At 38.8% G+C, this 18,167-nt stretch overlaps 1 protein-coding gene across 1 annotated transcript in view; it reads left to right on the forward strand.

The window, feature by feature from the left end:
- The window catches only part of traf4a (tnf receptor-associated factor 4a), a 35,227-nt gene that overhangs the window by 4,061 nt on the left and 12,999 nt on the right, over positions 1–18,167 (forward strand). The gene's annotated exons all lie outside the window — the stretch shown is intronic.

Raw genomic sequence — 18,167 nt, forward strand, 5'->3', positions numbered from 1 at the left:
CAAAACTGATAGTGAAAAAATATTAAGACACTATGCAAATATATATAGTTCTAGATATAAATGATGCGAAATGCACCTGGTTTCATTATAAAAGATGTTGCCACTGATAGCAAGTAGCAATCATGGTGAACATGAAGAAGCCTCCAAAAGTTCTCAGGGACAGCATTACTAAGCAACACTACAGAGCCATAGCAAAGACCCGAAACATTCCTGTCAGTATATTTGGTTTGCTAATATACAGGTGGAAAGGTTATGGAACCACAAACTAATTGTCCCATGACATGTGCACCATTCAAGATTTCAAATCAAGTTAACAGTGAAGCCAGCAGTCATTCAAAAAGAGTTGCAAGATGACACGAAAGCAGCGGGAACAGCAGTTACGCAGAGAATAATAATCAATAAACTGCACGACAATAATCTTAATTCCTACACCACAAACAAAGCTCCTCTGCTAAAAAAAAAAAAAAAAAAAAAAAAAAGAAAAGACACCTTGGGAACAATATCCTCTGGTCAGACGTAACCTAAATAGAATTTCTCTGCAATAATTCAGCCTGTCATGTTTGGAGAAAGAAGAGTTGTGTGTATCATCGAAGAACACCATATCTGTAGTGAAGTACAGAGATGAGAGCATGATATGGAGTTGTTTCTTTTAAAATGGTACTGGGTCATTACATGTCATTGAAGGAAACATGAATGGAGTGATGTAGCATGACGGATTGGAGGAGAATTTAATCTCATCAGCCAAGAAACTGAACCTTGGGAGAAGATGGATATTTTAACAAGACGACAACCCCGACCATACAACCAAAATAACTCAAGAAGGCCTTGCATGGCCTAGACAGTCTCCTGACTCGATTCACATTGAAAATGTATGGAGGATTTTGAAGGTGCTGTTGCAAATCCATTAAATGGATCCTTGTAACCTTGGGGACTTGAAAACGATTTGCCAAGAGGAATGGGCCAAAATTGAACACTGAAAATTTAAGGGTTTAATTTATTTCTTACTGTAGAGCTGTATTTGCCAACTGCTTTGCCAACAAATGTTGTTAATTTATGTTGTCTGAATACATTTTCCCTATTAACTGTGTTGTTTATTTGTTGTTTTTTTTTAAACATATCTTTTGTCGATGCTTAGGAGTACATCCTTTATTTGTTATGTTTATCAGAAAAAAGAAGTCAAAAAAGTCAGAAAAAAGAAATTATATGTGTAAATTTGAAGTGGATATATGCGTTTAAAGTATATTAAATCAAAAAAGAAAAGTGTCCAAACACTTAATACACCTCACCGTATATCTGTCTGTTTTATGTCACCAATCAAAGCAAGGCAACCAAGGGCCTTATTCAGGCCTGTAGAATCCAAGTGGATATCAAAACCAACAAGTCAGACTAGGCGCAGGTTATTTATTCCATCGGCTCCTCCTTTCCTTCTTTTTTCTTTTTTCTTTTTTTTTTTATTTTAAGAAATGATGTCTCTGCACACAAAACCAAGTATAGAGGAAGGATGAGTTTAAATAGGACAGAAAGGCCTAATTGACGACTGGCAAACTGGAAAAGAAAGGTCTACTTCTCTACTGCTAGAGCCATCTGTAAGAACGGCATCACTCACCATTAAACTCCACATGAATTGACCTCTGTCTATTTAGACCTTTTCTACTGAGGGCAGTAAAATGGTCTCTTGCCAGTTAGATGGCTAGTAGCTCTGTTGAGGAATGAATAGACTGGGGATGTGCCTTTTTTGCCTTGGCTGAGCCAAATGAGTGGGGTTTGCCAGCTGGGATGTCTTGTATCAGGAAATGTGCGACTGAGTCTGCTGAAAGGGTGACTGCATCCTATCCCACTTCCACTGCCACCACTTGGCCACCTGGCATCAAGTGTTGCTACAGTCTCTGAAATATCTGAATGACTGTGTTTACATGTACAGCATTTTGTGAATTATAACATTTGTACATAATGGAATAGGTCTAGATGAATGGATCACATTTTTTTGATGGACATCCTCAACCTTACATAAAATACTTAATGACAACGAGGTGTGAGAAAATCATTAATGACAACAGAGTGGGGTGTTTTATTCCTCTTATACCCCAGCAATTTGCCAATGCTAACAATTTTTTTATTTATTAATGAACAGTATGGTACTTTTTATCTGCTTACATTTAATGCTATGGAACATCCATGAAACAAGATGGTTCCTGTTACCACTTGAACTATAAACAACTATTTCCTCACCAGCTATAAATTATAAACTATTTCCTCACCAGCCACTATGTTTTTCTCTCTCTCTTGAAGTTAATAAGACAAAAACACAGCTGGTCTTATGCTCGAGACTCCGTTCCATGAATGTTCATTTAAATAACATTACCTTACAGAAAGCTTCACCGTGTCATTTATATATTTTTCCTGTTAAATTTGTTACTATAGAAACAATAACATATTTGAGCCAGCGTGTTAATATAACCCTGTGCTTTGATCTCGGTGAAAGCAGAAAGGTGGTTGTGCATTTGCTTTTGCTGCACCAAGGCTCTGGATCAATCTAGACATCAGGCATGCTTCTTTTGTGTACATTAAGTCAAAGCACAAAATGCACTTTTCATTCCATAGCCATTGGGGATGGTTAAATATACAAGGAGTCCCGAAAGTCACCATACATAGGGGGCTATGTTTGCCAGCACAATGTGCTGAACCATTTGCTAAAAAGTGTTCATTTTTCCTATGTGTAGAGACTTTTGGAACAATCTGTATATTACATTTGTATGTATATCTGCATATGTCATTGTCTAAAGCAGCTGAGAGCAGTAACTGTTGGAAAACACACTATATAGCACTTTTGCACAGCAGTTTGGTCAATGGACATTGTGCTTTTTAAATGACAAATGTGCTTAAGTAAATTTTATTTATTACTTATTTATTGTGATTTGCAGCTGAACTCCTGTCATAGCTGTTGTCACTGAGAAGTAATCGACACCTTCAGAACACAAATCTGAATGAATAATTCAAGAGCACAGTGATATAAAAAGACTTTAACCCCTGTGTTATATAGTTTTTGATGCTGGTTCAACATATAGATCTCACGGTGCTTTACAACCTTGAAGCATAAAAATAGATGCACAGTTCATTCTGGTTTCAGTTCATTTCACAGAGAAATACACCTGTAAAAGATCATCTCTCTGGTCAAATTTTTTATATATATAAAATACCAGAGTGAATTTTTTGCCCCTTATTATGTGAAAGTCCAATAGTGCTTACAGATTAAACCAGGTGTTTCACATCTGCTGCAGTCGCAAACAGTCATTACAATATCTCTGCAGAAACCTTCACCTAGCCTTGACTGTTTTATTGTCCAGAGCAAAGTGCACAAGAAAATGCAAAAAAAAAAGCAAAAAAAAAAACAAAACAACAACCAACCCTCCTGCGCATGTGTTTATGTTTTCTCCAAAGACTCGCTTTGTTGAGATTTCAGATAATGGTGTCATTGGATATACGCGCTTGTATAAAGTGGTCATACGAGTAGAGGAAGGAAAGTGAATCTCCAGGTCCAGCTGTGATAGTTGGACATTTGTTTCACACAGCTGCAAGCTCACACGAGAGCCATGTGCAGTATAAGAATGTTATTGCAAACATATTTCATTTGGAAGTTTTGAAAATTGTCCACAGTTTTCTAGGTTTGTAAGTGTTACCAGTCTTAAAGTTGTGGTGTTAATTACAAGCATATTAATCTCAGCAGCAAAATCCAGACCGTGTCGAATTCTCGCCAAGTGTGCACTTGATAAGCCATTAACATTATTGTTCTTTCATTAATAACCACCAGTTTACACCCTCACAACTGCTGGGTTTCTGTACAAACAGCTGTTAAAGGGGTCTACAGATATGAAGCTCTTTTTTGGAAAGGGCCCAGTGGTCCAAACCTTCCTCCCTCTTACTGAGTGCAATACAAAGTGAGTTATTTAAGCTATGCGCTAAAGTACCCTTACTCTACATATTGAGCATGCTGGGACCCGAATGTGTTTTAACCCAGCCATCTCTGAGACGGTTTAATAGTTGAACAGAGGTTCATTTCAGGTGCGTGACTGAACTGTGCATTTACAGATTTGCATGTTTATTTGCATGTTGTGGTATAAGAATATGATTATAATATTGACAGGCCTGTTAGGTAGATTGCATGTGCGTTTAAGGCTAATATCTCTGACAGACTTTTAGAGGGGTTTAGACTTGTGTGTACTTGTAACTAGGGCTGCAACTAACAATTATTTTCATAATCGGTCAGGCCGATTATTTATTTATTTATTTTTTCGATTAATCAGATGGTGGGGGGGTGGGGGGGGGTGTTCAGTACCATTTTTTTTTTCATTTATTTACAATAAAATCCACAAACTGAGTGTTACAAATATAAACTTCAGAATAAAATTTTGCACAACTGTTTGTCCAATTATATAAGACTGAAAAGACCCCGATACACACAGAAACCAGAATATACATTATTCATTCAGGACTGTAGTTTAATTCAGTGCTTTTTGTGCAGCCATAAAAATAATGCAGAAATATTAGTTTTTATATGCAAGTTTATAAAGTTTTTATGCTCAGACATTCCAGCTCAGTCAGATTTTTTTGGGACATCCTATTTACAGATAAGAGCAACATCACAGACAAAACTATCATGAACGCAGGTGAAGGGAGGTCAGTACTTGGAGCTAGACCAGCAATGATGATTAGTTTCCTTTGTTTAAAAAGCAAGTCAGTTTTTGTTCAAAGCAGTCAGTCGATGTTGTTTTTATGTACAACAGTCCAAGGCTGTGTCCGAAATCGCGTACTACCCTACTACACAGTAGGCATGTGAAAAGCAGTACTCCATAGGGGTAGTGTGTCATAATTCTCGGTAGGCGAGAAATACCCGGATGGTGTACTGCTTAAGGTGAGATTTTGCAGTATGCAACCGATGGACACTACACGAGTCAAAAATCCCATAATGCAACGGGACTGGTGTGGACAAGCTCAGAAAAAAATTGTGGAAGACAGCGCAGCGGCTCTTTTTAAGTATTAAACCTTGCTTAAACAGGACTTGTTTAACAGTACCTGAATAAATTGTAAATTTGTTGAAGGTTTAAACAAGAAAACAGTTGTCACAGCGTTTGAAAGTGTTTTTTGTGATCTCCATCATGCCTTAACCGGTCAAACTAACGGCATCGAATTTACCTCGGACTGTTAACCCCGCCCACATTAAATTACTAATTCAGTTTACTTTCCTGATGTGCATTTTGCCGTTAGTGTGGTTGCTTAAATTGGGTTGTCCCTTTAAGATTTCTGTTTTTATGATGATGTCGAAGGTCACATGACAATACCAACATGGCAGATATGGTATATCCAGGATTGTATTCATACTACATACACATACTGATTAGTACATACTGTTTCAACAGTCGTGCAGTATGTACAGCATCGAATGCAGTATGTACTGTCACAGTCAATCAGTATGCAAGCAAATGGAACTACAGTCTAAATAAAATGCACCCAATTTGGTGCCTTACAATTTGTAATGTGGGGACACAGTCTAGCAATCATATTTTTTAAAGAAATCGATTTTCCCTGCTGTGTGAATTAAATCTGGGACAAAGCTGTGTTTTCCAGTTTGTGGGAAACCTGAATGTGTGTGAGAACAGTAAGAGAGAAATGCAGTAGCAGGCAACTAGGGGTGAGCTGTATAGTAAATGTACAAAAAATTTGTATTAAAATTATATTTACTAAAGTAAATTACCCACTAAATACCCACCCGCATTCAGATTCAGATTCTGTATGAGTGAACTTGTTTGATGAAGCAGTTATTGTACAGTACCTCCAGGAATCTGCGATTTTATATTTGGAGGCGCTTACAATTTTTCAAAATTACTGCAGATTTTCCGCAGATTTGGGTCAAAACACGTCACGTGGCGTCATCGCAACACACATTCAGCCAAAGCCCTCTTCAATTCACGTGCGTCGAACATGAGTACAGCTAAAAGGTCTCATTTACCAACAAACATCACTGTGAAAGACCGTGAAGAACAATTTCACGCAACTGCAATTGCGCCAATTCGAGCAGTTTTCCGCAAAAAAAACCACATAAAATACTGCAAGTGGCATCGCAATTTTTTTTTAAAAGCCGCATCAAAAGCAAGCATCACAAAAATCACAGCAATCCCAAAAAAACTCTGTGAAATCCTGTATATTTGAGAAGACAGTTATATATCGTTACTACAAATGCCTAATTTGAGCGAAGCAAATCGGCTTTTTCCAGTTAGATCTAGATTTCTTTTTTCAATCAAATATAACGTCACAAACACTTCAGTTACTTTTTCGTACTTACTATAGTATTTAACCTGAAACCATTTCTTGAAGTTTAATCAAAACTGTTAATACATGATGTTCAGAAATGTCTGACAGGTAGTATGACCTATTGAAATACTTCAAGACATTTTTAAAACATTTTCACAATGCACAAAATACCGTATATCATGGGACATTTGCTAATAGAGCGGCAGAATACAATTCCGTGTTTAAGAAACTTATGTAAAAACCATGCATTCAGTGATACTTTTACATAACTGTACTTTTACATTATGTAACGTGTACAAAACATAAAAAAAAAAATCAGGATGAAAATTAGATATGTTTCTGATTCCAATCAGTAACCTGTTAGAATGGAGTTAATGAATATTAACAATAGATTGTTAGGATGTCATTTATCACAATATCTATATTATTTTATTACATCTCCCAGCCAGACAAGTAACCAAAGTTTATTCATATGATCACTGGGATCACTGTGTGTGGGATCTGGTGGTCTAGCAGAATTGTTCTCCTCTGTTTTGTCACACCTGCACAGAGCCGTTGCGCTCATTTCTCCCACAGTCCATCTGCACAGGTCAGTGCTGTGGCTCGTGTGCACCGTTCCAAGCCGATCTCCACGCCCACCTTCCCACACCAGTACCATCTATTAATCTCTAGTGTCGTTTTCAGTTACCTTGCCATGTCCTAACTTGCATGCTAACAAACATCCTGAGGATCAGAAGGCAGCAGTGTTGGTTTGCTCTGAAGAGGAAGGGAAGGGCTAGGCGACGCTCTGCGAGTGATGAGTGATGTGAAAGGGCTTGTGTTGCATAGTGACAAGCATGACAGGAATCTATGTGCAGACTCAGGAAGAGGGAGCAGCTGGAGGAACGCTGAGTGGGAACGGATGCGTCTCCAGCTCCGAGGGCACCTGTTCTGTGAAAGGTCCTCTTTTAGGCTGCAACAGGTGCTGGAAGAGGAGCTCAGTTAAAGCGTGCACTCATTCACCATTATTGCCAGCACGTCCGGTTAAGGTCAGCGCCTCCATTTCTGTTCTTCAGAGAAAAGAGCATCTGTGGTGGCTTCCTTCCTTCCTTTGCAAGCACAACGGATCTATTCTGTTAAGCAAGGTGGGCCTGTTAGCAGCCCAATCAAGCACATCAGTGTGTATGTGGCATCCGTCTGTCTCACTGCCAGCTTTCAGATTTATCAAATTGACAGTTTGAGCGCTTGTCCTCGGGTGACACCGCCAGGCCATTGATGCAGTGAGAGCAAAGAAGAAAATAACTTCCCCAAGTAAACTGTTCCAGCTTATTCATTAGCTGATGAATTCCCTGCTTTCCTGATTGAGCACTTTGCAGCCAAAGAAAAACTTCAGAGTGGCATTTCATGATGTGGATTTCTAAAGCAAATCTGTGCACTATTTACAAGCACTGTCCTGACAAACTGTGTGTTAGATCAGGCAGACATACAAAATGTGCAGTGCTGGGGGTCCTCCAGATCAGGTTTGAGAAGCACTGTGTTAACACATCATGCCATACTGCCCTGCCTGGGCAAAAGCTCTATTGGAGAAGCATGTACATCTGAGTTTTATCTGTGGGATAATGGCTATTACAAATTGGTGGTTTTGAACGTTGTTTGGTGGCAGGTGTTTGTTACCTGTTTGTGTCTCACTGATTGAAAGGTGGGAGCTTTGTCATGATTTTCTCAGCTGTAGGTCTGTACAAGCAAATAAACTTGTACACCATTCTTTCTCTGATACAAAGGACCTCACCTTCCCCGGTTGCCATGGCCACTAAAGCTGTGCTCGCAGCCAATCAGTGGCTGGGCTGAGTGTACTGACAGATAAATGATCAACATGTCATATTTTTTTCCTTCATCTCTGGGTCTATGGCCTTGGCAGAATTGCATTTAGATTATTCAGCACTCATCCACTTTCTGCTTTGAAGAAAGTAGTTTGATAAATTGATCAACCATTTTAACAGAGTAGGAAGCAGCAGCAAAGGACGAAAGTTTTGGGGCGGGAGTTTCAGGATGGTGGAAATGACTCATAACAGATTATGTGCGTGGCAGTGTTCCTGTGCCATCCACCAGCACCCTGTGACTCAGCCCACCAGTTACTCAGCTGAAGATAACGAGCAAAATCATTAACTTCCTCCGAAATGCTCCATACTTTTGAACAACTTTTAACTAACTGACTCACAGGAAAGTTTATCAGTTGAAAAGTTCGGCATAGTGCTCACTTTGAACTTTGATTTTTATATATATATATATATATATATATATATATATATATATATATATATATATATATATATATATATATATATATAATATAATATAATTGTATTTATTTTTTTTAATAAGCGGATAAGGAAATGGAAGACAATAATTTGACCTGAAGGCAGCATTTTAAGGGTGTGGTTGAATTTTTATTTTTCCCCACAACTGCTCAAATGTGATTAAGTAAAGCCTCTACCAAGCACCTGGATGAGCAGTTCTTAACAGCGTTCCTTCACAAAATGAGCTGCAGAGCCTTTACTTCTCTTTGCAGCAAATTTTCTGATCATGCTATAGGATGCATGATATGAACCTAATTCTATATTGCAGTTATGTTGTGATTTTATATTATATTTCCAATATCCTCTTCACCATAACAACCTGGTTATTGCCGGTTGAGGTAAATGTCTGGATTTATTAAATCACCAACAGAAACACTGAGGATAATCAGGATGCTGACCCACATATAATAAAACATTTAGGTTCGCTGGCTTATTTGCGTGTTGCAGCAATCAACAAAATCAGTATAGCAAAGTCTAATATTCGGATAAAATAAGCAAATGTATACAACACTTCTTGATGCATATTTCTATGAATTATGTAGAACTAGATAGAAACATGAAAAACTCCAGTGTCACCGCTTTCTAACAGAGCTGTAACTTTTTCGACACGTGAAAGTCTTCATAATGGACAGATTTGTGGTTTCTTGGTAACGTGACAAGCTGCATATTCTCTTATTAATGTCAAAAGAAAGAAAAACAGAGACTGGTGAAGGAGTGACTGTTTATAGCTGCTGTGACATAAGTGATTACATGAACTTGTTTAGCAGATGTTCCACAACATTAAACATAACTATAAATGGATAACACATACAACATATCGTTCTTTAATAATTAAAAAATGGTTAGCGTTGGTGAATTACTGTGGTATAAGAAGAATAAAACGTTTCCGACCATGCAAACGGACCTCCACTTCATCATTCTGGGATTTAAACCAATGACTTCTGGCTGCTTTAAAACAGTTTTATACTTTTTTTTTTCTTCTTCATTTCATGCTTTTAAGGTGACGGCATTTCTTTCTACTTTCAGTTCCCACAGTGGTTTAGAAAATAAAGCCCTAAACGAACAGGTATTTAACATGAAAGCATGTGAGTTAGAACCTAGGAACAGTCTTTTATTCCAGCAGGCACATGCTGGGTCATGCTATAAAAAGGAAAAACACTGATTCACTGGCTCCTGCATTGTGTGAAAGAGCACAACAAAACTACACCTTGTTTACCAGGTGAAATACAGAAGCAAATCAAGGCAGAACACTAACATATAGTCAGCCTAGTCCGTAAATATTTGGACATTAACCAAGTTATTGTTATTGAACATAAGAAAATATATAGGTCATGTTTTCAGATTCAGTTTAAGGGTATTTACATCCAAATCAGCTGAATGGTGTAAGAATTACAGCACTTTTAATATTTTGTCGTCGTCCCCCCACCCCTTTTTGACGGGCCAAAAGTAATTGGACAGTTGGCTGCTCGATGATGAGGTATGTGTTATTCCTTTATTATTTCATTTCATATTCATTATTTAATTTCAACTCCAACCTGCTGTGGTAGACAACAAAACTTACAAAAGCTTTGTCAGTGACCAGATATTTATGGACCTGACTGTATGTGAAAAGGGTGGCAGAACCGATGTTACTGGGTAAAAGGATTATCTGGATGCCCTCTTGCTGTCTGATGACCTTGTCACCGAGAGTCAAGACACAATTATCACTGTGCATGTTTGTATTACAAACTGTTGGAAGAGCTGGAGAAGCAGTATGCAATATGACTCATTTTGAAAGTATGTACTTCACTGAATGGAATGAATTTACACAGAACATATCATACTCATTTCGGAGAGTAGCTAGCTACAAGTAGCGATGTTGCTAGCATAACTACTTATTTTAGTCGTGTTTAGAATAATGTAGCTTTCCCTGTAACAGCTAAGTAGCTTTTGTTGCACTACACCACGGTTTTCTCTTTTCACATAATCAGTTCTCTATTATATTTTAATCAAACAAATTGCAAAATGAAACTTATTTTATTCATCTTTAATCAAATTGAGTGTTTCTGTTTAGTATAGAACATATGCAGGCGCGTGCACTTGTCTAGAGAACAACAGCAAAAGCTACAGATGGACAATCAAACGTCTATGGCCATATTTATAAAATTTTATAAGCATGAATAATTCCGTTTCATTTTATTTTTTTTAAAGAATTTTTACGTTTATGGCATATGTTTGCATATCAGAAATTCTGAAAGTTTGAGGAAAGGAAAAATCTCTGTTGATGTTGAATTGTATAAGCAGAACACATTTAAGACATCATAAGATGCCAACATTTTACCCTATGCAAATATAACCACTCCTGGTCTCTTCAATCCAGGACTATTGGCAAAAACAGTTCTATATCTGAGATAAACAGGACATCCTGCTTCTGAATACTGGAACAGCACTTTTAAATGGCTTTAATACCTGCAGTTTTATATTTAGGGCTCAGATCTTTCCGAAATCCCTTCTGAGACACCCATGTGCTGGCTCTCGATCTGAATTAGGATCCTGAAAGCTGAGACTCCTTTTGTTGCTGTTTAAGAAGGGATCACGAACACCTTTGAAGTGCCACGTTCATACGGGCAGTCTTGTTGTCAGTAAGCTCTTCAGCCGTGTGTTGGCCTTCTACAGGATCACTGGTGCGCTGCATGCCCTCACACCTTTTTCCCTTTTTCTACAGAGGCCTCTCTACTAACATACGACATGCCACCAGTAAGTAAATGAGGAAAAAATGACCCTATCTGAACCAATTTGTTTACCATTTCCCCACTTTTTTTCATGTGTATGTGTGGGGGTGCAGGGGGGATGAAAGACAAGAGTCAGAGGGAAGGAATAAGGAAGAGAAGGTGGGCATGAAAGTCGGAGCTGTGAGGTTTCACGCTTGTCTTCACTTGGTGGGAGCATTTCACACCTACAAAGAGACCAGCATCTAAAGCATAAATGTCTCGTTAACTAAAAGCCTTTTCCACCTCCTATCTTCCCAAAGATCTACTGCATGAAAGAAATCCTGTTTGTCCCAGGCCGTAATTCTGGTGTTGGTGGTCAGCACTAAGGCTGAGTCGAGGTATTAAGCCACGCATGCAACATCAGGAAGATTGGTTCAGCAAATACAGCAGGAACTAATGAAATGGAATTGATTTCTCTCCTTCACGATTGCACCACACTGCCAATGTTCATGACCTAGAATTAGCGGAGTGTTTGAGGTGCATGCTTTCCACTGAACTGTGATTTGAATATTCTTTTAGACAATTTTTATTGTGATAATGTATTAATTAATTAATTATCGGGGTTTAATATATAAATGATTAATATATTGTGATGTGTATCATATATCTTAGAAATGTTCAAGTATTGCAATATGAGATTTTTGTCATGTTGGCCACCCCTACACTTTACTTTAGCTCAAACACACTTGGGCTTGCCCAGGTCGTAAAAGTCGAGGTGCAGTGCTCGAAGTGTTTTATTGTTGGCGGTGTTGTGTGTTGGTCATCCAGTGCAATGTCAGCACTTGTGTCCATTCTGCAAGATTAATATCGCCTTCTTTTAATGTTTCAGTGACTGTTCCACTTAGTTCTGTGAGCCTGAAAAGTATTTTTCATTTCCGAATTAGATTTAATGTATTAAACAGTGCTGAACAGTGTGGTTTTCTTGACACTACTCAGTAGTATGATTAGGGTATTGTGTTGCAATGGTGGGAGCACTGTCAGTCTGGTATAGTTTCAAGGGCATCACCACATCTGAACCTTAATAATCTCAGAAACAGTCTACATCACTAATGTTAAAGAAAGCTGACATTTTGGGGGAAATAAGTAGATATTTTACTAACCTTTTAGCATGGAGGGAGAGTGTGAATTAGATCACAGATGGTGATTGCTCTCTCAAATGTCAGGACAGAGAGTGTTCAGAGAAGTGCAAGAAGCAGTGGTACGATGGCGTAAGCGTGAACCTGTGTGACCTGTGGTGTCACTTGTGTCAAAGCGAGTGATTGAGCCCCCTTTGAATTCCAAATGGCAAGTGCATTACGCGTCAGTGTTTTGACAGAAACTTGCATTGATAGTAATCAGCCACCTCTTCTCTCACCAGTGCTGTATCTGTCAAAAATGTTTTACTCATTATGAAGCTACAGCCCCATTTTCTGCTCTATTTGCAGTCAACATAATGTGTGGTTAGTTCTGCCAAAAGAGCATAAAATACATATTGCTTATGTGTTTCTAGCATTTAGATGTCTGATGTCAGGTCAGTTTCCACTGCAGGAACATGGTTTAATTTTTTTTTCCTGGCTGATAGATTCCATCGACCTTTTTACTTCCTGTTCCAGAGGGGATCATTTTTAACAACAGTATTTAGATGGAACTTGCAGTATTGAATGTTACTGATTCATGCTAAACAGAATCACAGATTTGAGCTTAACAGAATGACCAGAGGAACAGTATAGACTGCCACAAGTTCTTGTTTTGAATTGCCACTCTTTGTGTTCCTCAGTAACAGTACAGTAACTACTCTGGAGCTGACATTAAAATGGTCTGCACTTATATCCAAAGCGCTTTACACTGTGTCTCATAGACCCATTCACACACACACACACACACACACACACACACACACTCCAAAGCAGCATTTTTCTTGGTAGCAGAGCTGCCATGCAGGGCGCTGACTTGCCATCGGGAGCAACTTGGGGTTCAGTGTCTTGCCCAAGGACACTTCGGCATGTGGAGTCATGTGGGCCGTGATTCGAACCGCCAACCCTATGATTAGTGGACAACCCGCTCTACCACCTGAGCCACAGAAACCCCTTGGGTCCACCCAAAATGGTTCCTGGAAACTATGGCCCAGGAACTAAAAGCAGTTGTAGTTCCTCTGGTGGAAAAGCACTTAATATTTTTGACATCCTAAAAAATGTCTTGGGTTCCTATAAGATTTGTGTTTTAAGACAACAGTAGTTGCAGTACTGCAAGGTCTGGGACCTCATGTCAATACTACACATACTGAAAAATCAAATACTCCTAATGATCAGTGCCTAAGAATGATATGTAGCAATGTCTGCATTGTTACTCCCCAAATGTTAAATGAGTGGAGACTATACAGGCTAAAAGCAAGATTCATGCTGTCTAACCATGTGTTCACATTAGTAAAGGTCAATGTGACAAGCATTTCCTATGTATGTTCTTGACACAGAGGTTATGACACTGTAAAGAGTTAAATCCAGATGATTGTGTGTAGTGAATTTTTAGGACCAATCCTACAGTTGGATGCCCCACTAATTCATACCGTCACAATTCGTTTCCTGGGCTTGGTTGTAATTTGTCAGGTTTGGGTTTAAAACTAGAAGACCAACTTGTAACAATATGGTTACATTTTTTCCTTGGTTTTATTACAACATTCAAATACATTTTAAACAGAAATACCATACAACAGGCTGTGTACATTCTGACTTGTAGCATTTCGTATTGGAGCTGGACAGCGAACACCCACAAGAAGAAAACATGGAGCGACATCAGCGACTTGCCACTTGCTAGCGTGAACACATGGTACTAACACATGTTTCTACTCACACACACTTCCTTTTAAATCAGGAGTTAAAAATCTCCACTCATGCTATTGTCACTACAGATAGAAGTGTGAGGTGATGTAATATGCACAACACTGAGGGCTTTTCAGTCTTTTCTGTCTTTCAGAATTGACAGACGCACACGCGCGCGCACACACACACACACACACACACACACACACACACACACACACACACACACACACTACTGACTAGTGACTATTGAAAACTAGAGATTCCACCTTTTCCCATGTCCATAACACCTCACTGGAGTCTCAGTTTAATACCATAAAGAGTCTGTGTACTGTATATCCAGGGTAAACAATTTTGGCAGTGCCAATATTTGTAATAATAATAATAATAATAATAATAATAATAATAGCAGTGTTGGTAACAGCCGATTAAAAAACAAAAGTTATGCATTTTATTTAACAACAAACAGGTGAAAGATCACGTCACCCTTATTAGTATACACATGCACTTACATGTACAGAATATTTCTGTTTCAAGTATTAAGAGATCTCCAGCAGAAATGTAACCTCTCTATTTCCTGAAACTGACACATAGACACATTTATTAAGATACAAAGACTAGATAGACTAAAGCAGGGTAAACAGTGGCTACATTAAGATAAGATAAGAACTTAGCAAGTAAAAATATCTTGAATATAGTCAAATTCATCTCGTATTTCTTATTATAACGTTACAATAAACCAAATATCAGTCCATACATGATTTCGAGTTTTGGGGGTTTTTTGTTAGATTTTTTATTGTTTCAGCTAAAAAGGCTTGATTTTGTTGTGGCTTTTTGAATGCTCATTGTGATGACGTCACATGACGCGTCTTGGCCCAAATCAGCAGAAAATCTGCGGTAATACTGAACAATTGCAAGCTCCTCTGAATATTACGGCGTTTCCATGATTTCGCGTTCATTTTATGCGATCCTTTAGAGAACGGAAACATAAGACCATTAAACCTATTTCTAGACATTACTCATTTAAAGCTTTTAGTTTTCTTATTCTATTGGCAGATCTTTCTAGAAATAAATGCTTAAAATGAGCAAAATGATCTGCCAATAGAACAAGACTATTTCAAGCTTGAAATACAAACATGGTAGTAGACTACAAATGGCTTGAAATAGGTTTAATAATCTTGTGTTTCGTTTGTTGTGATCTTATACTAAGTAATACTGGATAAATTTGACTGTATTCAAGGTATTTCTACTTGCTAAGATGACTTATTTTTTTTGCAGTGTGCACACTTTAGTGCAGCTCAGGAAGAGCTGGCATTATGGATGATTCGGTGTCCTCAATTAACTCACAATCCACTCATTTGAATTACTCTGTCTGCATTGTAATTAGCCAGAACGTCTCAGCAAAAGAGCATTGAAAGTGAATTGAAAAACCAAGTACTTTACTGTTTGCAAAGGCTTCTTTTCTTGAGAATGCTTTGTCGTGATTGGCCACTTCTCTGTTAGCCCATCTGTCAAAAGCAGTGTAATGAGTCTTCGTGCAGTGTTGTGATGGCTGTCCACATCTATAGCAGCAAAGAAATGGAGGATTCTCTAATGTCTGCTTCAGGGCACAGCAGAGAATTTCAGGCACCACAATAAGAGAGACCACAGTGGGGTGGGAGGATTAAAAACAGATATTAAAAACTACATCCACAGCACAAGTGCACTTAAATATCCTATACTTTTGCTCATTTGGCTGCCCAGGAACTTTACTTGTGTTTGTTCAGATAATGCGTCTATTGTTTGAATAAAATACTTTTAATTGTTATAGTGCTGTGGCCATCTGCAGTTACTTTCCATCATTCATGAAGAAGGGTTGAGTGCTGGGAGAGTGAAGATACCCTGCAGGAGTCCCCCTCTGTCCTGTCGCTTTGCTGGTCCCTGATGCACCACAGCATCTGTCATGTCTGCCTGTATATTAGAGGAGACCAGCATGACATCTGAATATTTAATGCAGCCACAATAGTCACATGTGGTTTGCCCCATGAAATCGGATCCATTTAGCTTGCTTATTACATATTGCTTATTTCAGTTCTCAGTAACTGCTTAACGAGTGTTCTTGTCCATTTCTGGTGTACCACAGTCTCCTAAAAAATGGCTTTTGGCCCTCAAGACGTAAGCATGAGCAGTTTTAGCTGAAGCACAGGGGTGGACAAATCATAAATACATTAGCTAGCCCATCTGCAAATAAAAGCTCCAGTCTGCTTACCCAGTCCCATTTTATGGTTAATTGAATAGGTTAAAAAGTGGCAGCTAACATAATATCGTAATGTAAGGTGAGCTAATGTATAAATTAATATCCATCCTTCCATTTTCCATACCACTTATCGAACAAAGAGTTATGGGGGAGCCTGGAGCCTATCCCGGGGGAACTCGGGGCACAAGCCGGGGGACACCCTGGACAGGTTGCCAACCCATCACAGGGCATATAATTTACTGTGTAAAAAAAAAAAAAAAAAAGAACGTTTCTGAGCAAGTTGTTGGCCACCATTTGTCTATGAGCTGTGGTGTTTCTCGTCACGTCACACGTAAAAGATATTATCGGTAAGCGTCGTTATATTTTTCTCCATATGGTTAACTGTGAGGTGACTGTGTCTTGTGCTAGCAGGAGAGTTGTCTTGCTTGGGTTTGTTAATGTTTCCAAATTCCTGATTCATGATTCTGGGCATATGTGATCAATGCAAGCTAATTAATCCATCGATTTATGTAGTGCAGCAGATGGTGGGATTCAGGTTGAGTAGTGCATGCTATACATACAGCATTGAGCAGCACTGTGAAGTGAATTTTGATTAAAAAAAATTTATTTTCTTTTATCTGATTGTTGAAAAAGAGAAGAAGGAAAAAAACAAATCGTTGGTGACCGCCAGCCTACTGAGCCTGCTGGTCCACCAGGCAAATGTGAATTTAAAAAAACTATTAACCCGGACCAATCTTCACGTCCTAAGCACCCAGGCTACTAATTTTTCTAATCCTTACGTAGTAGATGCTCACTAAGGGTCCCTTGTGCAAGACTTAAACAATATCTATACTTTTCAACCTACAATGGGGCTTCTAACCTTTTAGAATCACACAGCTCATCATGGGCATTGTAAGGCGCTGTTGTTCATTTTGTCTCTTCTGTCCTAATCTTAATTTATGGTCACAAAACAAAGATGAGTCTCCTGGCTCTAAGCTGATGGGACACTCGGTTTTTTCACATCATCGGCTCTCTTCCTGTATGGGTGCACATCAGCAGGGGCCTTGGATCCATCTGTAAATTACAACTTAATCTCACGATGACCTGCCTGAACAGGCGAGTCCAGTGAACCAGTAGTAATCGGTTTTATTCAGCAGCACATCCATAAGGGTGCTAAACAATTGATTGGTCTTTTTGTAGACCCCAGTGCCCTTGTGACACATTGACCTTAATGGAGGGCATGCAGTAAGCTTTCACCAACAGGCTAATGAAGCTGGAGGCTTGTTGTGTGCCTGTGTTGTCCCTCGTCAGGTGACATTTCAGTTCCAGCAGATTAAGGACACTTGAGACTCAATGGGAGCATTGTAGGCTTCTTCGTGCTCGTTAGATCTCAAGCTGCTGATTCCATTGTTTTTTGTCTATTTATGGCATTAAAGGGTGGCAAGGATGTCAGAAAAAGTCCATTCATTAGACACTGAGCAGTTCATAGACAGTACCTCCTTGTGAAGACTCCTGAGCACATGAAGCCTCCAGCCTAATAGAATCTCATTTTTTTTCCCCCCTTTCAGACTTACTCACAATGTACTGAGTGTCTCTTTTCATTATACTTAAGTAATGTTGCTGCTTCATGCTTTACCCAGATCTTGTGGGTAATTTCTGCCTGCTGCTCATGCTTTAGGAAATGTCTGTGTCCGGCATTAGTCACTTAAAAAAAGTTTTCAACTTTTCCGCAGTAAGGCACTTAGGTTTTTGACAGGACTGAACA

Source organism: Ictalurus furcatus, chromosome 17 (assembly GCF_023375685.1).
Source record: "Ictalurus furcatus strain D&B chromosome 17, Billie_1.0, whole genome shotgun sequence".
NCBI classification, from domain to species: domain Eukaryota; kingdom Metazoa; phylum Chordata; class Actinopteri; order Siluriformes; family Ictaluridae; genus Ictalurus; species Ictalurus furcatus.